Source organism: Phyllostomus discolor, chromosome 7, assembly GCF_004126475.2.
Source record: "Phyllostomus discolor isolate MPI-MPIP mPhyDis1 chromosome 7, mPhyDis1.pri.v3, whole genome shotgun sequence".
Classification (NCBI taxonomy): Eukaryota; Metazoa; Chordata; class Mammalia; order Chiroptera; family Phyllostomidae; genus Phyllostomus; species Phyllostomus discolor.
Window position 1 is genome coordinate 108,004,589 of NC_040909.2, and position 22,535 is coordinate 108,027,123.

The 22,535-nt window shown below is 44.9% G+C and overlaps 2 long non-coding RNA genes across 2 annotated transcripts; one reads left to right on the forward strand and one right to left on the reverse strand.

Annotated features, from left to right (window-relative positions):
• The first annotated feature begins 6,608 nt into the window (after positions 1-6,608).
• On the forward strand, positions 6,609-13,194 carry LOC118501733. Its single transcript, XR_004904384.1, has 4 exons — positions 6,609-6,645; positions 6,845-6,969; positions 7,194-7,203; positions 13,172-13,194. It is a non-coding gene; the product is annotated as an uncharacterized LOC118501733 (long non-coding RNA).
• LOC118501732 lies at positions 8,721-18,308 on the reverse strand. Its single transcript, XR_004904383.1, has 2 exons — positions 18,272-18,308; positions 8,721-9,034 (listed from the first exon to the last, which is right to left on the reverse strand). It is a non-coding gene; the product is annotated as an uncharacterized LOC118501732 (long non-coding RNA).
• Positions 18,309-22,535: the final 4,227 nt, after the last annotated feature.

Below are 22,535 nucleotides of genomic sequence, written 5' to 3' on the forward strand. Positions count from 1 at the left end.
CGGAACAGCTGATCGGCCGCTCCGCCCGCCTCGGGCCCCGCCCCGGGGCCGCGCCAGCACTGGGTCCACCAATCGGGGGCGCCGGGGCCCTGGGGCCACCCTGCGAGAGGTTGTCACTAACGCACGTGACCTGGCGCCGTGCCGGGCGACACTCTCAAGTTAGAAACAAGCCCGGGCAACAAAAGCCGGGCGCCGGGCGCGGGAGGAGACTGCAGGGGCGAGCGGAAGGGAGGGAGAGTCGTGGGTTGGCGGGGCTGGCACTGGGGCGCCTGGGGGACAGCAGAGGAGGGGCTGGGGGCACAGAAACGGGGTCCTGCATGAGTGTGAGAAAGAACGCGAAGGGTGAAAGGGAGATCCCAGACCCCTGTTATTCCTTTGGCCAAGAGTTTGTGGCACAAAGGGACTCAAAACACTTTTTAACTTTTTTTTTTCCTGTTTTTTTACTGCGAGAAGAAAATTGTGGACATTGAGAGTTATAGAGCCTAAAGACCCCCAAGAGGCCCATTCAGGCCAATGTAGGGTAAAACCACAGACATAGAACTATCCGGCAGGCCCACTTCCTGGCCTTCTTGGATGGAAAGTCTGGGCTCCAGATATGGGGAATGCAGGGTTACCCAACCTCCTTTTAAAGGTAGGGACCCGGGCCCCACCGTGCTGTGTCAGGCTGGCTGCACTTGCCCACAGGCTCAGGATTCAACCTATGGAAGGGCAAGGCAGAAGAGGCCATCAGTCCAGGCACAAAAGCCAAGAGGACAGGAGCTGAAGAGCCTTGTGCTCCAGCAGGCGACAAGAACCCTGGAAAAACCCTGGAGGAAGAAGAGTTAGGAGAGCTACTTCTTCCCCAGGCTCTGCATCGAAGCTCTGCAGTGTCCCAAGGAGGTTATGACCTCTATTCTACTATTATAAGTGCAAACCGTGGGCACAGGACCCACCTGCTCACCCGATTATTTATAGTGAGAATATGAGACACTGGGTTTGAAAATGCTTTCCAAACCAAAGCTCTGTATGTGGATTAGCTGTGCTTGGAAAAAAACAGGGAATCAGTTGATGCAGATCTGCTCTCACGTGGATCCTGTTTGGGGAGAGGTGCAATTCTCTGACCTGGGGTGGAGTTTATAGCAACCTTCTGCAGGTATTGATAGCATACGTTACAGTGTCTGGAAGACTCACATTCTGATGCTCAGAAGAATCCTGTGGTCAGTCCATTTCCAACAATACTGGTTTTGATGGATGTAAATCAAAGTGCAGAGGATTATCTGACACCCAGGAATAATAACCAAAATATGGTGGCCATTTGAGGTTTTCTCAGGAGGTAGACCAAACCTGTGACCTGTGGACTGGACAATCTCATAGAACTGAGCATGCTTTGGATTTTAGGTTTGTGCCAGCCAGGCCCATCTTAATATTTTCTCTCAAATGCCATTGCTATGCTTGGAGTCCTATCATCTCTTGTTTCTTAGTAATGCATGAAGAGGCCATCTTTCCATCAGAACCACGGCATGATGATTGCAGGGGTCTTAATTTTTAAAAGTCAAATCTAGACTTATCTTTTCCAAGTTGATAAGTTTTATCACCATTAAAGGAGGAATGTGAATGACTCAGTGCCTTGCTATGACTGAGAAAACAATGTGAGGTAGATGGTGTTTCCCCAGATGGTCACAGTAATGTCTCCTTCATCACGGAGTGGAGTGTTTTTCTTCCCCTTGAATCGGGGCTGGCCCTGTGATTGATTTGACCAATGGAATGTGGCAGAAATAATGTTCTAGGACTTCCAAGGCCAGACATTAAAAGGGCCTGACCGCTGCTTTGCACTCTGGGAAAAGCCAGCTGCCACATAAGGAGAGACCACCATGCTGTGAGGAAGCCTAACCTGCCTCCGTGGAAGGGCACCTGGAAAGAGCGAGCTGCTTGGCCACCCCTGGATCTTTAGCCCATTCCAGCTGAGACAGCAGACACAGGGGTAAAAGTGCCCACCAGGAAGTGCCAGCCCTAGCAGGAACAGAGATGAGGCGTTCTCACTGAGACTTGCCAGAACTGCAGAATTGTGAGCACATAAATGACTGTTGCTCTAAGGCACTAAGTGTTGGGGTGGTTTTAAAAGCAGCAACAGGTAACTGAAACAGAAAGCTGAACAACAGAAAGGCCCATTGCACAAAGTGGCGTTTTGGGTAAAAGAACATTTTTTATCTTATCTTAGGCGTCATTTGCTTTCTGTTTACTCTGTTGCTGATTTATAATTTTCCCACCTGGTGCTTGTTTATCCCAGTGGTGTACGAAGGTAGTGGTGGTGGGGGTGTGGGAGAAGTCTGCTCCTGCGAGGGAGAAGTATTTTATCACTGACGTTATTTGGAACTGTTTGAGCATGAAAATAATAAAAAAAAAAAAAACAAGTGCTGGCCAGGTAGACTCAGTTGGTTAGAGTGTCGCCATCAGGTTGTGGGTTTGATCCCTGGTCATGGCACATACAAAAGAAGCAACAGTGAATTCATAAATTCATAAATAAGTGGAACAACAAATGGATGTCTCTCTCCCCCTCTCTAAAATCAATAAATAAAAAATTTTTAAAAATAAACAAACTGACTTTTAGTCAGTTTTTATATTCTCTATACACACGAACAGAAATCCACTGCTTATTGCCTGAACCTGGGGTCAGCCTTTCCCACTGCATCCCTCCTTGGTCTGCCACTGGCTTACACACGCTCATGCAGTGAGACTTGGGAGTGATGTCATCTCCACAGCAGAGAGCTGTCTGAACACAACCCAACCGTCAAATCACACAGCTGCAAAGCAGCCTCTCATCTGTCAGTTGACAAAGACCCAGCCAGGTTCCCCGCCTGGGCAGACCCAGTGAACCCAACCATCCTTTAATTCGAAGGACAATTCTCAGTGGGTTGCCATAGTACCCACTTCCAGTCCGACCCCCTGCTGCAGGGGTGACCCTTTCCCCATCTGTCAGAGTCCTCTGTCTTCCATGGAGCTCAATACACTCCCTTATCTACCCCAACAAAAGGGATTCAACCTCAAGGTTTTTTTTGTTCTGAAGGACCACAGGGCAAGGCCACATTTATGCCAACATCCAAAAACAATGCAGCTGATGCCCCTGCCTCCTGCCTACAAAGGCAGGCTGTGGCATTACCCTGCCAGTTTCATCACGGCTGCTAAAGAATGTTGTTTCCGACCAAACTGCAGATGGGGAACCCCGTAGGGTGGCTACTTGGGGCAACCTTGGGACAAGAAACAACAAGTCATCCCATCTGTACTGAGGAGAACCCGAAAGTGAAGCCAGCCCAGGTTATTTTGAATCTGTCCATCAATAAATACAGTCTTCTGAGCTTCTGCCATCCAGCCAGCATGTTGTCAGGTGTTTGGAAAACACAGAATAGTTTCCGGGTTTGTTTTTAATTTAGAAGAACAATCACTTCGAATTCCTGTGAAACCTGTTGTCTGAAGAAAGGGAAGAAAGGATCTGTTTTTGTCTCCAGAAAGCCTGAAACAGAAGGAAGCAAGAGGTTCGGTGAACTCCCAATTTCTGAAATAAAAGCAGAAAACAGAAATCTAACTGGGCTGCTGGTCACCAACTCTGGAAGAAGTCAGGAATGATACCAAAGCCATAAGTGGAATAGCTTTTGAAGATTCTGGAAACATTGTAGTCCCACATATTAGGGTTTTTTAACCCACCATGTCCACATGGTGATTAGAAATAAAATCCTGATGCCCTGGCTGGTGTAGCTCAGCTGGTTGGAGCGTTGTTCTGTAAACAGAAAGGTTGTGGGTTCGATTCCCCAGGGCACATGCCTAGGTTGCAGGTTTGGTGCCCGGTCAGTACCTAAGGCAACTGATTGATGTTTCTCACATCAGTGTTTCTCTCCCTCTCTCTCTCCCTCCTTTCCCCTCTTTTTAAAATCAACAAGCATGTCCTTGGGTAAAGATTTAAAAAAAAAAAAGAAAGAAAGAAAAGAAAGAAAATCCTGAAAATGAAAAGGGGCCTCTGTGCTGGCTGAGGCACCAGAAAGGAAAAGGGAAGTGGGATCCCTTGAGCAGCAGCCGGTGTGAAGGGACGAGAGCCCTCAGGAGCTGGGGTAGCATAGGCGGGAAGGTGAGTGAGCCATGAGTCCCCCAGACTCAGGTGCTTTCTCCAGTTTCTGTCAAGTCCTCACTTTAAAGGCTGTTCAGTTTGTAGGTGAATGTACAATGTACCCAATTATTTCAAATTATATGAAAACCCATCCTTATAGCGGAGCAGAGAACGAGCCACCCTAAAGGGATGTGGCCTAGAACATGACATAGGATGTGCCTCCATAAGCTTGAAGAGACCCACTGGGTGGGGCAGGCTGGCTGGTTCTGGGGCAGTCGCAGCATTATCTCAAGTGTGTGAGCAAAGCTCCCACTGCCAAAGCTACCTCTTTACTCATAGGGCCACTTCTGGGTCACTGCCCAGCAGTCTGCAGGTGCCAGAAGCAGCCCCAGGTGGGGTCTGTAACCATGAATCACTCTATTGTGGGGACAGCTTGAGTAGAACATGTCTTTCTGCCATTCTCAAAAGGATGACGCTGACAACATGATTAATACTTATGCAACCTACACAGCTGCCTAGTCTGCCTGTTTAAGGAAAACTTGTTTATTGGGTTATTCTTTTCTCTGGAATTAACCACCTTAAATATCCATTCCATTTTGCAAGATTAATTTGTGTTCTTAAATGTCCAGGGTTTTCATGGTTTTGGCAAAGCCAGACCTAAGCATGTTGATAATCTGAGGCAGGAGGTTTCGGATTTCTCGTCTTTTGGGGCCTCTCCTGCTTTACTCCTCTTTGGAGGTTGTAGTCCTGTCTTTCCCTTTGTAGATCAGACAGAGGGAGGATATGAATAGCACAGCCCTGTAAAGGTTGAACACCATCCACCCATTCATTCACACCAGTTCTGTTCACAGCAACCGTTCATTCATTCGATAATTATTTAATAAGCACCTACTCTAATCCAGGCACAAAACAGACAAAGTCTCAGCCCTCAGGAGGCTTCCATCTATTGGAGAAGATAAGCAAAATACAATAAGCAGGTAAATATATAATGTGATAAGTGCTGTGGAATAAAGCAGAGCTAGGTAAAGGGTTAGAGAGAGGCTGGTGGGGAGCTAGGCTAGTCAGGAGGACTTTTCCGAGGAGGTGGCACTTGTGCAGCAAGAATGGAAGGCTGTGAAGGCAGAGGCAGCCCAGGCAGCCAGAAGAGCCAGTGCAGAGCCTGTGCTCAAGGATTAGCACTGTTCTCATGCTAAACGGTGTCACCAAGAATTTGGTGCGATCTGGTATCTGATGGTTACCTGAGCAGACCCATTGGCCTCCAGGTCGCAGAAGGCTGGCCACACAACTTGGAACTCCTTTGCGTTCTTTCGGGGCTTTACCTTCTGCTTTGGGGTATATACCTTTGCAGAATGGCATATAGGTCCCCGAGAAGTAACTTTTCATCTTTATTATTATATCATGGAACTAAATTTGAGAGCCCTGAGAAGAGGCCTCACAGATTAGGCCTCAGGGAATCAATTGTATTCCATGATGGGAAGGCAAAACCACTTTGGAGCGTGTGCTATCTGGGAAGGAAGGGATAGGATGTTAGAGAGTTCCTGCTCTGTAACAGGGACAGTCACTTAGCTCCTGAGTGCCTCAGTCTCCTCAACCGTAAAAGAGGGAAACGAATCCCACTCAGAGAGACAGTAAAAGCAGAAAAGCCCCTGGGACATGTAGGCGTTTGATAAATGTTTGTTCTTACCACCTCATAGAATTTTGTCTAAGGATTTTGTTTCTAATCACATTGTGAAAATAGGGTTTTTTAAAAGGAAGAAGAAAACCCTAAAGCTTAAAATTTTCAATTGCTTCTGAGAGCGTGAGCCCAAAAAACACAAGGTTAAGGATAAAATATCCTCATCTTTAGTTAAGTCTATAAGCAAGAACCACAGAGGTGGCCTAGAGTCACATTTGAATTTGTCCTTAGCTCATTTGCATTTCATGTTATCTAAATGTTTAAACAAGCCCTTCCCTAGCACACACTGGTACACCTGAGTTATTTTACCTGCTCAAACACACATGCAGTTGAAACCAATCAATCCTGAAAACTAAACTCCTGGAAACCAGGTTGTTTATAACTAAGAACAGCATTTACAATGAGAAACAGCTGAACCTAATGGTTAGGAGCACTAGCTCTGGAATCAGGCCTTAGTGTAAGCTATGTGACTTCCCTTAGCCTCAGCTGCCTCATCTGTAAAATGGGGGTGATTAGAATGCCTCATTACGCTGTTGCGAGGATTAAATGAGATCATGCATATAGAGCTCTTAATATAATGCGTGGTATAAGGTTACTAAAATATTTTAAGTGCAACCTAAGTGTACTGAGTTCTACAGCCTGCAGGAGAGTGCTATGTAAGACAGGGGTCAAGGAAGTCCTCTCTGGAAGGGGAATTTTGAGCCACGCCCTGAATGACATAGAGGAGTAAGTAGCTCTGCGAGCTCTAACCAGTGACTCCAGGGGCGGCAGAACAGCCAGGTGTGCACTAGAGGACCGGCTGTGCAGCTGGAGGGCAGTGAGGAGAGGGGGCAGTGGGAGGAGACAATTCAGAAAGATGGGCAGGGCGCTGGTCACAAGGGAACTTGGGAGCAGGGTGAGAAGTTTGGATTTCATTCTAAATGGGATGGGAAATTACAGGCAGTAGTCTGCAGTTTTAGACATGTTGAACTTAAAATGCTTTTTCAATACCCAGGAGGAAATGTTTGGACAATTGAATATTTGAGGCTGGAGCTCAAGGGACATATATGTAAATGTGTGACTTATCAGCTTCTTAATAATATTTAAATCTGTAGAACCGGATGGAATGGCCTGGGGACAGACCGTGGGCAGAGAAGAGGACTGAGACCTGGGCCTGGAGCTCTGACATCTAGGAGAGAAAGGGATAAGGAATATTCAGCTAAAAAGCCTGAGAAGGTGAGTGACGACTTAGTGTGATAATGAAATCCAAGTGCTAAAATGTCTTCAAGAAGGGAAGTGTGACCAACTGCGGGGAAGCTGAACGTGAGGAGGGCAGCAAAGTGGGCTCTGCGTCTGGCAAGACGGCGGTCAGCGGTAATCTTGGATGAGAAGCTCGGTGGGTGGGTGGCTATGCAGTCCTGACTCGAGTGGGTTAACAAGAGAAAAGACAATCACAAGAAGGAGAGCCTAGGAGGTGAGAAAATGGAGAAAGTCTATTAGTTTGCTATGGCTGCCACCACCAAGTGCCACGGACCAGGTGGCTCGAACAGCAGGTATTACTTTTCTCACAGTTCTAGAGGCCAGAAGTCCAAGAGCGAGGTGTCAACAGGGTTGGTCTCTCCCGTGACCTCTTTCTTTGGCTTGTGGATGGCGGCCTTCTGCCTGTGTCCTCCCACAGAGGTTTTCCCTCTGCCAGCGTTGTGTGTTCTAATCTCCTGTTCTGGTAACTTAATCACCCCTCAAAGGGCCCTCTCATCAAATACAGTCACATTCTGAGGTGCTGGGGGTTAGGGCTTCAAGATATGAATGGGGGGTGCACAATGCAGCCCATAACACTAAGAAATTCTTTGTTACGAATTTTGCTATGAGGAAGAGCAAGGGATTTCGATGGAGCCAGCAGCAAATGGGGGAGACAGGCAGGTTTTGTTTTTATTTTGAAATTTTACTGGGTGAGAAATTTCAGCTGCTGATGTTATTGGTGAGTATGGCATGGTGGAGAAGCTGAAACTGTGGCTGCAGGAGAGAGAGGGGTCATTACAGTAGCCAAGTCCTCGAATGTGTGAGAGAGGGTGGGATCCAGAGGCGTTAAATGACTGTGAGTTGTAGGGCTTGCACTTGACCCCAGAAATGCTAACTCTGAGACTCTCTATCCCATCAACTACATTTCAGTACCTGTCCTTGGGAGCAGTAATCACCATGACAATTTCCCAGGAAGGAAGCAGAAGAAACATGGCTGCACATGGACTTATAGCTGTCCCAGCTGCCTACCGCCACTGCACTCAGGGCTTGGGTGGGGCGAGGGAGGTAGGTCATGGGTTCACAGAAGGGGAAGGAAGAGAAATAGGTGAGGCTCCACGTGACTGATGAACTAAAACACCCCCCAGAAATCCAGTTCCAAAAGTGGTTAACGTTGTGAATCTGTAATCCCGTATTGGCCTCTTTATTCTTTATTCTTTATTCGACCTGAGCTTGGCTTCAGGTCAGCCTCAGGTTCAGACTTTCATATGCGGATTGCTACCCTCTTTCACCAGCTCCAAGGAACATGTGACTTCATGATTTTGCTTCTAAAAACTCTCTTATCGTAGTACTTGTGTGTTGGAGCCCAGATGTTAAACAAATCAATCAATAAATAAGCCTTGGCTTCACATTTTGTACAGGCAAATTTAACGGACACACATACAATTCTTCTGCTGCCGCACAGCCTCTGTGTCATGGAATCTTTGCCTGTAAACCCTTCCTCCTCCCCCTTCTCCTTATTCTTTTTCTCCTCCGCCTCCTTTTTTTGGGAAAAGCTTTACTTTTTAAAACATGTTTTATTTATTATTTTTAGAGAGAGGGGAAGGGAGGGAGAAAGAGAGGAAGAGAAACATCAATTGGTTGCCTCTCGCCCCCATCTGGGGACCTGGCCCCCAACCCAGGCATGTGCTTTGACTAGGAATAGAACCAGTGACCTCTGGGTTCGCAGGCTAGTGCTCAGTCAACTAAGCCACAGCAGGTAACAGGTTTATCGAGATATAATTCACACGTCATACGATCCGCCCATTTAAAGTGCACAATTCGTTGGTTTTGCATGTATTCCTAGCATTGTCAACCTTTCTTGACACCATCATTTCCACCTGAGTAGACAGGTCACTCTCCTGACGTTGGTACGGCTCTGCTATTTTAGTCATGGCAATTTCCAAACCTGAGAAAGTTACGTGAAGACTAATAGAGATCTGACTGTGACTTTTGTGGTACCTAGTGGGCAGGTGATGAATTGTCCAAGTTCACTGGTAAAGACTTCTCAGCGCCTATTATGTGGGTGTCTGTTTTGGAATGAAGAAACACAGAACTGAGAGAGCAGGTTTTACTACAGTGAGGGCTGGACACTGTACTTGGTGCTCGGACCATGGTGTCTCGGCATTTTTAATCCAAATGGCAGAACACCAAATCCTGTCCATTTGTTTCACATGTTTTTACAAACTGTTCCCCTAAATGCTCCATTTCATTATCCTCTGTCTAGAGTATTTGTTTTGAAACCACGTCTGTCCTCTTTCCTCTCATGGAAACCACCTGTAGCAGCCACCACCGTGGCCGATACAAACATTTGTTTTTGATAAGAGTGTATTTTGAATGTCTGTGGTTTCAGTTTCTATTTTTGTCCCTTGCTGTCGTAACTTTTTTTATCTCTTTATACTTTTTACGGGTAGTTTTGCTTTTCCAGAGTGTTTTGCACTCTACTGAGTACGTCAGCTCCATAACTGTGATCAGCCTATTGCAAGATTCCTCTGTCATTGTTACCCCCAGAAAAGGTCTTGTGAAAGACATCAAGACTCTAAGAGGCCAACGCATGGAATTTTTAGTCTTGTATTGATTTTATACAATCGTCACAAACATTAGAAATGGTGCCAAGAGAATGTCCCATTTCTGGAATGGTGACCTACAAAACAATACAGAGGAGCACAAGAAAATAAAGCACTCAGTTCCAGTTAGGAAATTTCCCCTCTGTATTAGTCAGGGTTCTCCATCCACACATGAAATTACCGTATTTTTTGGACTATAAGATGCGCCCCCCCAATTTGGGGGGAATAGTGGTTGTTAATTCTGCTGTTGAGTTCTATTTCCATTTACATTGGTGAAATATTATGTTATTTATGTTATTAAATATTTTACCACATTTTTTGTTTCAAAAAATTTTTTCCTATTTTCCTCTAAAACCTAGTTGTGTCTTATGGTCCGAAAAATATAGTGACCACCATACCCACTTAAGTTTTATTTTGTCTCTGAACTCTCGAGTCACCTCATATGGAACATTTTCCTTAGCACCAGCCAGCTTTTTATTTATTTAACAAGAATTTTTACAATGTTAAAATCAGTGCACCCTGGCCAGTGTGGCTCAGCTGGTTGGAGCAGCATCCTGTAGACCAGCAGGTCACAGGTTTGGTTCTCAGTCAGGGCATATACCCAGGTTCTATCCCCGGTCAGGTGCATATGAGAAGGTAACCAATCAACGTTTCTCTCTCACATTGATGTCTCTCTCTCTCCTTTCCATTTTAAAAATCAGAAAACTAAGGTCCCCTGGCTGGCAAGTAACAAAGCTTGCAGTAAAAAAAAATATGTGATTTCTGCCCTGACTAGTGTGGCTCAGTTGGTTGGGCATCATTGCACAAAAACATATCATTTGAATTCTAGCCTAGGATTTTTTCCTACCATAATGCTAGCTGTTAGATATGACTGTGATTCTCCAACTTCAGCTGAATCGGAATCACTTAGAGGGCTTATTCCTGTACAGACCACTGGGCCCTATCCTCAGCATTTCTGATTCAGTAGATCTGGGGTGGGGCCCAAGAATGTTCTCATTCATACCCATGCTCCACTGCTTTCTCCCTTGCCTTCCCTTTTTAAGCTTCCCTTGCAGCTAGGGGTGGTCATGTTACATAGTTCCAACCAATGATATATAAGCAGAAGTATTTTGGCAAAACCTGTGCTTTCCTGATGAAATAGGAAAATATGACTCTTCACTCCTCCTACGTCTTCCTGCCTAGAACTTACATATGCTTCTAAGTACATATGTGAACTTATAAGTATAGCAGTCATCTTATGACCGCTACATTAAGATTGGCAGGATAGAAAGACAGGGAGTGGCTGGGTGTCTCACAGCCCTGAGTTGCTTACTTTCAAACTTCTTTTTGTGTGAGAAAAATAAGACGCTATTTAAGCCACTGTAGTCAGGTTCTCTGTTACTTACAGCTAAATGCATTTCTACCTGGTACAGAGAAAAAGTATAGAATAGCATATGAGAGTCTGAGGCACTCTTGGAGAAATGGCATTTAGGGTGAGGCCCTGTTCTGTAGCTGACATTGTGCCAGGTGAATGAGATATGGTCACCACCCCCAAGGTGTTCATAGTCAAGGTGAAAAGGACACCACGTAAATACATAATAATATATTGTGATAAGCGCAGAGGTATAAACGAAATGCTGTGGAAACCCTGAGAAGGAGCCCTGCCTAGGGGGTGAGGGAAGGCTCCCGGGGGGTGACATTTGAGCAAGGTCCTGAAGGGTGAATAAAGCGCTATTAGGTAGAGAAGAGGGGAAAACTTTCTGCACTTGTGTCCCTTCTCACTCCTACCCTTGGAAGCCAGAGGTAGGTTGGTCCAGCTTGGGGTGTACTGGGACTCCCTATAGCGGGACTTCTACTTCTTCAATAGAGGATTCCCAAACCCATGCTGCCAGCAGAGTCAACAGCTCCAAAGGAAACCCATAGTCCAAAGAAGCAGGAGGGAAGTTGTGCAGATTGGCACATAGTCCTGACAGCAGGTCTAGTGAACCAGAAATCTGGGGCCAAAAGACAAGAGCAGGAGATCAGAAGGTGCATGGGGCAGGGCGGGAGCCTGAGAAGATGGGTGCAGTTGTGCTCAAGCAGGTAAGAAATTCAGTGAACTAGATAACCCATTTCATTCTTTCTTCTCATCCAATTTCATTTTCACTGTCAGCCCCCATCCTGTTAGGCTTGTAGGAAATTCAGTCCTAGTCCTTCCTGGGGACTCACCCTGCTCAGGGCTGTGCTAAAAACCTACTGTTTTACTCAGCTTGCAGAGCTCTTCAGTCCCCTGTGCTGCCTTTTCTGTGACACAGGAACTCTGGCTGCAGGGTCCCATCTTCCCAGTGTATCATGGGTATTTCCACCAAGCACCTGATGCATTCTTTGGTGACTCCAGAAAGCAGGACACAGACCTCTGATGCTGGTGGAAGAGATCTCTGATGCTGGTACTAGAGATCTCTCTTTCCCTCCCCAGGCTCACACCTCTCTTCTTGGGGTGGGGGAAATCCCTTCCTCTAGCCCTGTTTCTACCAGAGACGTGGTCTGTAACCTCAAGTGCTCTTCAGCTCAACAAGATTAGGATCTGGGACCTTTGGGCCTGGGAGGGAAGTGTCTCCAGACCAACTCTGCTATCCACCTACCCAGTCTCCTCTGAGACTGAGAACAGATCTTCTAGAATGGGACAAGGAAAAGAGGGAAATGCAGGGGAAAAAATAGTTTAAGCTTTCAAATACTTATTGGGCCACATATTGATGGTGACGTTTGGTTTAAAGGTCTAGGGGATAGAACACACACATCCCAATAGGTGTGAAACAGAGTCAGGAATGGGCCTGATATGTTTGGAGAATGGTGAGCACCTGAGGAAGGGGAAGAAAGAGGCTGGGGGGTAGGCAGTAGGACAGCCTGGCGTGACTGTTTGTGGGATTTGGCAACAGAATTTAGAAAAGGTCAATAAGCTATGTTGAAACAAGATCCTGGTTTTTTTTTTTTTTTTTTTTTTTTTTTTTTTTTTTAAGGGGAAACTCTGATAGAAGGGTGGAAGATCAAGTTGTGAAGAGCCTGTTGCTAGCCACAGAAATAAACAGTACAAGGGCTAGTAAGAGTTTAAACCAGGGAATAATAATGGGGGTAGAAAAGCATGGTAGAGTTCTGGGATAAAATAAACAGGATTTGGTCCTTGATCAGCTATGGGGAATGACAGAGAAAGAGAGAGAGGGAGAGAAGTTGAAGCAGATTCCAAGCTTTCTAGCTTGTAAGACTGAGTAGTTGGAAAGTCCATTTATTTACCTGAAGGTGAGAAGACAGAAGACGGTGGTCACACTGGCAGAGGGTGGAGATGGGTGATGAAGATGAGAGAATGAAACATATTTAGCAGATGAGACAACATGCCATGGGGGCATCTGTGGAAACGCATTCCGGGTCTGCAGCACTAAGTGGGTGCAAACTCCCTGCGGGAGGGGCACGCTTGGTATCTTTAACAAATCATACCACCAACATGGCTGGAGCTGAGTTAGCAAGGAAGGAAATAAAGTCAGAGAGGTTGGGTGGGAAACAGATTACATATAGACTGGTAGAACATGGTAGAAACTTTATGAAAGCTTCTGAGCAGTGGTGTGACCTGACCTACCTTACTGCGAAAAGGCTGCATTATTCCCAGTTGATACAAAGGTGGAGAGCAAATGCAGGAAGACCAGTTAGGATTCTACTGCAGTGCCTCAGGTGAGAGGTGATGGAGTGTTACACTGGGTGGAAGTGAGGAGAAGTGATTGGATTCCAAATCAATAAGAGAAATACTAAGTTCCTAATAGGTAAATGGGCCAAGAACATGAGCAGACAATTCATAAAGGAGGAAATACAACTAGTAAACAAAGATAAAGAGAAATGTTTGGCATCACTAGTAAGGAAAGAAATACAGATTAAAACCACAAAATGATATATTTTAAACTATCAAATTAGCAAAAAGCTATTCATATCCTTTAACCCAGTAATTCCAGTTCTGGGAATTCTAAGAAATGAATCCAAAATACAGATGGAAGAACAACTATCATTCATTACTGCCTGAAATCTAGCTGAACAGAAGTCTTATAACTAAGGGTATAAAGAAGAAGCTACAAGGAGACTGGTAGGAGGGATAGACATGTGAAATGGGCTGGTCCCATACCATGTGTGTGGATTAAAAATGGGGAGGGGTATGTTGGCCGTGGAGGTTTCCCCTAAAGAGTGAGTGGTCTCAGCCTCACACCAGGCTCCAGTGCCATGGGTTCCAGTGCCAAGAGGAGAAATCTCCATAACTTCTGGCTGTGAAAATCAGTGGAGACTGTGACTGAGTTATATGAAGGGCTTCTGGAGTACCAGGCGTTCCTTTTAAAGGGCCCACACACAGATTTACTTGCTGATGGACTTGCCTGCTTTGAGCTCCAGCTCTTGGGCAAAACCTGAAAAGCACCAGAGAAATATGGGGAGGAACTGAATTGTCTGGCTTCAGGGCGAGGGCTAGAGGGGAAGTTTTCTCCAATACAGAAGTGCTGGCAGAGGCCATTGTTCCTTTGCTGAGCCCTGCCCCTGTCAGAGCAGGCAGGCACCACATCTGAGTCCCCATCAACCTGGCTACTAACACTGTTTGCCCTACCCATAATTCCCTGAGACCCCACCTATCCAACTTGCAGGTCCACCAAAATGCTTCCAGTATCTTTTCCTTTATCAGCCTGTCTTGGCTCCTGATGCAGACTTTCCTAGAATCTCTCTAGGGTTCACAAAACCCAAACAAGTAGCATCAGCCTCAGCATGACCTGTACCACTTACTAAGCATCCCCAAGCCTGACACAAGTGGCAGCTGGTCTCAGTTCACAGCTTAGCCTCTCCCAGGCACCTACAAGCCCCTCATAAGTGGCAACCATCTGCAAATCACTTTGTAGTTCATGCCAGGACTACATTAACTGCCGGGCAGGGCACAGGCAGTGGTTGACATTGGCCTGCATGAGGGCCCTTCCCAAGGGGCCCCCAAATCAACATACCCATTGGCCTGCTTCAGACCACAACAGAGCACCACCAAACTACCTCCACAAATGACAACTCAAGAGCAGGCTCGACAGGCAGCAGAGCCTGTTAGAGTGAATCCTGCTCTGTAAGCTTAGCTCTTGCATAACAGCTCCTCCACTATAGTTATGGCCAGTCCTCACAAAACTCAGCTTGAGGGTCAATCCATCCCATTTATTTGCCAACAGAAGTCAAGGCTCCACTGTAACAGAAGGGTGCATACACCCTTCACAAGGGACATACCTCAAGCACCTGGCTCATGTGACCAGGGAGACTTCACCTCTGGGCCCCAAAGGGCACCTATTACATAAGATGATTCTACCAGGAGATGAAGCAGCTCTACCTACATAGAAACAAACACAGGGAGGCAGTCTCAGTGAGGAGACAAAGAAACACATCCCAAATGAAAGAACAGAACCAAACTCCAGGAAAAGAACTAAACAAAATGAAGACAAGCAATCTACCAGAGGCAGAGTTCAAAACACTGGTTATAAAAATGCTCAGTGAACTTAAGGGAAGAACTGATGGTCTCAGAGACAAAGAGATAGGAAGCATAAAATGGAGATAGAAGACATTAAAAAAACCACTCAGAAATGAAGGTATAAAACTGAAATGAAGAATATACTACAGGGAATCAACAGTGGAAGAGATGAAAAAATAGAGTAGATGAAGCAGAGGATCAAATCAGTAATTTGGAAGATAAGGAAGGAGAAAGAAAACACCCAGACAAGAAAAAGCTAAAGAGTTCATCACCACCAAGTTAGTATTACAAGATATTTTAAAGGGTCTTCTTGAAGAAAAAAAGATAAAAAGTATGAACAATAAAATGGCAATAAATACATATCTATCGATAATAACTTTAAATGCAAATAGATTAAGTGTTCCAGTCAAAAGACATACGGTGGCTGAATGGATAAGAAAACAAGACCTTTACATATGCTGTGTACAAGAGATTCACTTCAGATCAAAAGGTACAGCCTGAAAGTAAAGAAATAGAAAAAGATATTTTATGAAAGTAGAAATTTTTAAAAAGCTAGAGCAGCAATACTTATATCAGATAAAATAGACTTTAAAACAAGGGCTATAACAAGAGACAAAAAAGGGCCAGCAATTCCACTTCTAGGTATTTATCTAAAGAAACCCAAAACACTAATTTGAAAAGACATATGCATTCCTATATTAATTGTGACATTATTCAAAATAGCCAAGATATGGAAGCCCATCAATACATCAACGGATCAAGAAGTGGTGCATACGAATTCTGTCCAGAAGGTATCTAGCCTTGTGCTATGAAAAACAGACATTTACTGAAGAAGATACAAAATACAAGAAACACTGTACATAGGACAATGATGCCTCAGTCCCCTTCAAAGTAGGCACCTTGAGACCTCACACAGTTCTCCCAATCACTATCAGCTGCCCCATTATATTTTCGTGAATCTCATCAATGGTCTGAAAGCTCTTCCCTTTTAAAGGGGATTCTAGTTTGGGGAAAATGCAGAAGTCACAGGGTAACAAATCTGGGCCCTAGGGGGGCTGAGTCACCTGGGTGATTTGATATTTCACTAAAAAACTCTGCATGAGACGCATGAACAGGTACATTGTCATGATGAAGTTGCCAATCACCAGTTGTCCATAGCTGCAGCCTTCTGAATCATCTGAATTGTTTCCGCTGAGGAATGTTCAAGCTTAACACAAAATCTGATGCAGATCCATTGGCTTTATTTGCTCAGTCATTTTAAATGTGATGGCCATACAGTACACATACTCACTCAATAGCATCAACCACCTCCACTGACTAGTAGACTAAGGTCATCATTGTTCACACATGCGCATTCCAGTCCACTTTCCTAGGTTACCAGGTTACACTGATGTCACACAAACCATTCTCATTATAACAATGGCTGCACTTTTCCCAGGCAGACCTTGTCTTATACACAATGGAATATGATTCAGCCATAAAAAATAAATCTTGCCACCTGCAACAACATGGATGGACCTAGAGGGTATTATGCTGAGTGAAATAAATCAGACAAAGAAAGACAAATGCCAAGTGAATCTAAAGAACAAAATAAATGAACAAACAAAGTAGAAACAAATTCACAGACCCAGAGAACATTTTGATGGTTGCCAGATGGGATAGGTGGTTGGAGGGATGGGTAAAAAGGGGGAAAGAATTAAGTACAATTTGTTAGTTACAAGATGGTCACAGCATGCAAAATACAGCACAGGGAACATAGTAATATGGTAATGCCTATGTTGTGAAATGGCTACTAGACTTCTTGGTGTGATCATTCATAAGTTATATAAATGTCTAATCACTATTGTACATATGAAACTAATGTAATGTGTGTCAACTGTAATTAAAAAAGTTATTTTTAAAAAATAGAAAAACATTTGTGGTCCAATCACACTGAAGAATACTACTCAGCAGAAAAAAGGATCAGACTGTTGATACAGGCAATGCTCTGCATGAACCTCTAGAAAATTAGGCTTGAGTAAAAGAAACAACCCCCAAGATCATGTACTATATAGTTCTATTTACATAACACTATTGAAATGACAAGAATGAAATCGTACATGTGGAGGACACATCAGTAGGTGCCAGTGTTAAGGTGGCGGTGCAGGAGGGTAAGGCGATAAGAGAGCAACAAGAATGACCCATGCAGTGATGGAAAAGTTCTGTATCTTGATTGTCTCACTATCAACATGCCAGGTCTGACATTTACTATAGTTTTGTAAGACACTACCATGGAGGAGACTGGGGAAGGGCACATGGGCTGTCCTGCAACTTCTTAGAGCTGTGCGTGAATCTACAGTGATCTCAGTAAGAGTTTAATTAAAAGTGATTACAAGGGAAGTCTGATATACTTCCAGGGAAAACTCTCATGCAGGTTAATAGGTTATCAGACAAGGCCCTGGCTGAGGGGCCCTCAGATGCAAGTTTACTGGTAGGAGTTTTTTGGATTTTTTCCCTAAGGGTCTTGGTAGTTTGAAAGGACTAATGGCCACCAAAGGTAAATTTACTCCCTTTATCATGGGCAAAATTAAATCCAGTGTATAGAAAAACATCTGGAAAAAGTTGCATAAATACAGATGCCTTTGCAGCCTTAAAACAGGCATCAAAGTGGCATTGTGATATGTAAGATATACATGCGTAGTAAGAGCACATGCTTGTGAGACAGTCTGGGGCGTGTTACAGACACCACCTGTGTGTTCCAGCTCTCGGTTCCTGCAGTTCTCAGAGTAGCTGAGACTTGGTTGTAGTGGTTGGTTCCTTCAGGAGGGCAGACTGACTGACCATCTGCTGGGTACCTCCCCTGCACCAGGCCTTTACATTATTCAGTTGAATTGCTGGCCCTTTAGTGGGAGTAGGTACTGTTACCCCTGGCTCAGACACTAAGGCTTTGAATGCCTCAGTGAAGACATCTGCCTCAAGTATTGACATGAGATTTAAACCCAAGGCATTCTAGGCCTTCAGTGAGTAAGTGGCAGCCAGGAAGTCAACGCAGGCCGTGTCTTCACTGTTGTCTTGTCTGTCACATGCTTATGCTGTCCCATGTTTGCCAGCCCCATCAGTGTCATACAAATGCAGAGCTGCCCCTAGGATAGAGCAAGTCTTCTACCCTCCCTATAGCTGCTGAGACCAGGCAGAGATGGAGAGGGGGCGTGGGTGGGATGGAGGACCCCCTTTCTCATTCATACCTTGCAGGTGGCTTTCTTCAATGTATTTTTTCCTTTCAAGCAGTCCCATTGTTGATGTTAACCAGGTGTCAATGTCCTGGGAAGGAGGTAGAGGATGACACAGTGAGATGTATTCCTTCTTCCAGGGCCCCTCCACATGTGTTCTCACGGAAAGTTCCAGTGTGCCTCCCCAAGTTCGGATCCTGCCAGGGCTCAGGCAGACAACAGCCGGGGTGGTCAGAAAGCACATTTGCAGTACTCCTGTGACCTGCAGCTGCTGGTCTCCCAGAAACTTTCTTTGTTGCTATTGTTTGCAAGATTTTTGTGTAGTGCTCTTTCGACTGTATTTACAGAACCTGGGACCAGGAATAAGAGAGGAAAGGCAGGCAGGCAGAGGGGAAGAAAGAGGCTGAACCAATGCTGGGAAGTGACACATCTAAAGAAACTGTTGTTAAGGTCACGCCCAGTTTAATATCAGGCCATTATTATATTTTTGCTCTCAACAATGATATGTATTTTATTTTCAGCATCTTAAGTGGATTCTTTCTTATGATTATATATTGTTGTGTTATAGCCTCCTCGTATTTCATGGACTTGATTCCCTACTGCAGGGGTGTCAAACTCATTTCCACTGGGGGCCACATCAGCCTCGTGGGTGCCTTCAAAGGGCCGAAATAATTTTAGGACTGTATAAATGTAACTATTCCTTAACTGTTAAGGAGTTGAAATTACATTTGGCCCTTTGAAGGCAACTGCAAAGCTAATGTGGCCCCCGGTGAAAATGAGTTTGAACCTGTGATGTGTGGCTGCACATTGGAATCACCTGGAACTTCAAAAAAAAAAAACTGATGCTGAGTCCCATCTCAACACATTCTGACTTCACTGGGGCAGTGGTGGGATCTGGGAAGCAATTAAGTTTTGTCTGGGAGTGGTGGACATCAGGCTCATAAAAGCTCTCAGGTGATTGCAGCATGCAGCTGAGGCTGAGCATGTTATCTCTGAGGATTTGAAATCTCCAGTGCTTAAGTCCTCATTGTTCTGGCAACTGTTTTCCCAGGTGCGAGTTCCTCCTTTTGTTGAGACTTTTGTCTCCTTGGGATGGTGCTGACCTTTTCAGAGGGTGGGTGAGCTCACCTGCCACCTGGGCTGCAACTTTCTTCACTCTGGGCTTCATTTCCCCTGTGGCCTGGAGGTACTAGTTCCTACACAGAGGTTATGAGATGGGTGCCTCTGCTTACCATGTGGTTTTGCAGCTCCTCTTCCCTAAGGAAAGCCTCTCAGCTCTTATGGTGAGAATTTCAAGGATGGCTATATCGTCTTTCATGTTCCTCCCCTCCCTCCCCTCCCCCTTCCCCTCCTCTCCCCCACCCTCCCTTCCCCCTCCCCTCCCCTTTCCCTTTCCCTTCTTCCTTCCTTCCTTTTTGTGTCTTTAAAATCTCTTCTCAGAGCCTAGTAAGGAAGCAGAGTTTTTAGCATGAATTTAGTTCACATTCTTAAAGCCTGGTAATTTTACTTTTTAACTTTATGCACTTCAGTGCTATTTGAATTATTTCCCCAAAGTGTATTACTATTGTAACAATCTTTCAAAATATTTTGTTGAAAACTTATTAGGGGCTCCTGGTCAAGATGGCAGCATAGCTAAATGCAGTATTCACACCCTCATACAACCACATCAATATAACAACTAAACTACAGAACAACCATCATTCAGAACTGCCTGAAATCTAGCTGAACTGAAGTCCTGTAACTAAGAATATAAAGAAGCCACTTGGAGACTAGTAGGAGGGGCAAGAAGCAGAACAAGCTGGCCCCACACCCACTTGTGGCAATTAAAAATTGGGAGGGATATCTTCGCTGTGGAGGTCCCCCCTGAAAAGCAAGGGGTCCCAACCCCACACAGGCTCCCAGCCCATATTTCTAATGTTGGAGAGAGAAGTCCTCATAACTGTAAAAACCAGTGGGGATTGTGGTTGAGTGAGATGGAGGCCGTCTGAAGTCCCAGGTGTTGCTCTTGAAAGGGCCCGCATGCACTTAGTCAAACTTACTTTGAGCTCCAGCACTGGAGAAGCAGCTCAAAGGGCACCCTTGCTGATCCCTTAACCCACGGAGTTGGCAGGCAAGTGCCATATCTTAGTCCTCATTAACCTGGCTCACACTCTTCGCCCTGCTCTGGTAATTTCCTGAGGCTGTGCCCCACCCAACTTTCAGGCCCACTCAGGCCTTTTCTAGTGGCTTGTCCAAATAAATGGTCTGTCTTGGCTCATGATGTGAACTTCCTAACATATCTCAAACAAGCTGCATCTGGCCTCTGCATACCCTGTACCTTTTGCTAAGTGGCCCCAGGCCTGGCACTAGCAGCAGCTAGCCTTGATTTGTAGTTTGGCCTCTCCCTGGCATCTCTAAGCTCAGCACAAGTAGCAGCCAGCTCCAAATCACTTTCTAGCTCATGCTAGACCCTGGCCAGGCCAGCTGACCTTCATCTGCACCTTCCAGGAGACCCCAGAACCAGTGTACCTGGTGGATAGCTTCAGGCCAGGTAGAAACACCACAACCACCTCTGTGGGTAATACATTAAAGGGGCAGATTCAGTGGGCACCAGAGCCTCACCGAAGTAAGTCCTTCTCCATGGGGTCAGCCTCTGCACAGAGACGCTCCACAGTGGTCATGGTCAGTCTTTGCAGTTCCTTGGCCTGGGGGTAAGTCCCTCCCATTGATGTACCAAAAGCAATTAAGGCTCAACTACAACAGGAGGGAGCACACAGCCCACACAAGATGGGGAGGTGCACCTGGAGTACCTAGCTAGGGTGACTGAGGAGGCTGCACTGCTGGGCCATAGAGGACACCTACTACATAAGGCTACTCAGACTGGGCGACCTAACAGCTCTAACTCAATAAATAGAAACAAACACAAGAAGGCAACCTAAATGTGGAGATCAGGAACATGTTCCAAATAAAAGAACAGGACAAAACTCCAGAAAAGGAACTAAAGAAAATGGAGATAAGCAATCTACCAGTTGCAGAGTTCAAAACACTCGTTTTATAGGATGCTCAAGAAACTTAGGGAAAGAACTGCTGGTCTCGGTGAGAACTACAACAAAGATGTAAGAAGCATAAAAAAGGAGATAGAAAAGATCAAACAAAACAGTCAGAAATGAAGAATACAATAACTGAAGTGAAGACTACATTATAGGCAATCGATATAGTAGAATAGATGGAAAAAAATAGTAGACTGTTTCAGTGATTTGGAAGATGAGGAAGGAAAGAACACCCAATCAAAACAGCAAAAAGAAAAAAGAATCCAAAATATGAGGTTAGCTTAAGGAGCTTCTGGGACAACTTCAGGCATACCAACACACACATCATCAGGGTGCTAGACAAAGAAAAAGAGCAAGAAATTGAAAACTTGCTTTAAAAAATGACAGAAAACTTCATTAATCTGGCTAAGGAAATAGACACACAAATCCAGGAAGCACAGAGAGTCCCAAACAAGATAAACCCAAAGAGGCCCATACCAAGACACATCATAATTTAAATGCAAAAGTTTAAAGACAGAGAGAGCCCTGGCTAGTGTGGCTCAGTGGATTGAGCACCAGCCTGTGAACCAAAGGGTTGCAGGTTTGATTCACAGTCAGGGCACATGCCTGGGTTGTGGTCCAGGTCCCCAGTGGGAGGCGCATGAGAGGCAACCACACATTGATGTTTCTCTCCCATTCTTTCTCCCCCACTTCTCCTCTATCTAAAAATAAAATAAATAAAATATTAGAAAAAAAATAAAGACAGACCATCTTAAAAACAGCAAGAGAAAAGTAGTTAGTTACCTACAAGGGAGCTCCCATAAGGCTGTCAGCTGGTTTCTCAACAGAAACTTGGCAGGCCAGAAGGGATTGGTGCAAAATATCCAGTCATGAAAAGTGAGGACCTATAACCAAGACTACCCTACCCATAAAAGATGTTATTTAGAATCAAAGGACGAATAAAGAGCTTCCCAGACAAGAAGAAGCTAAAGGAGTTCATCACCATTAAATCAGTATTACATGATGAGACTGTAGATAAATGGTGTTCTTTATCTAAACTTTATGAGACTGTAGATAAATTTGTTCTTTACATATCTTTGTATTTTATGTATATTTTAAAAGTGTACTATTTCTTTATAATGGGTAGAGAAACTGAACCACGCATGTTAACTTTGACACGGTCATTCATATAAATAAAAAGAGGATTAATCAAGGCAATGTGCATATTCAGTATGTAGTCCTGGCAACACTAGTTGGCTTGGGGACATGAG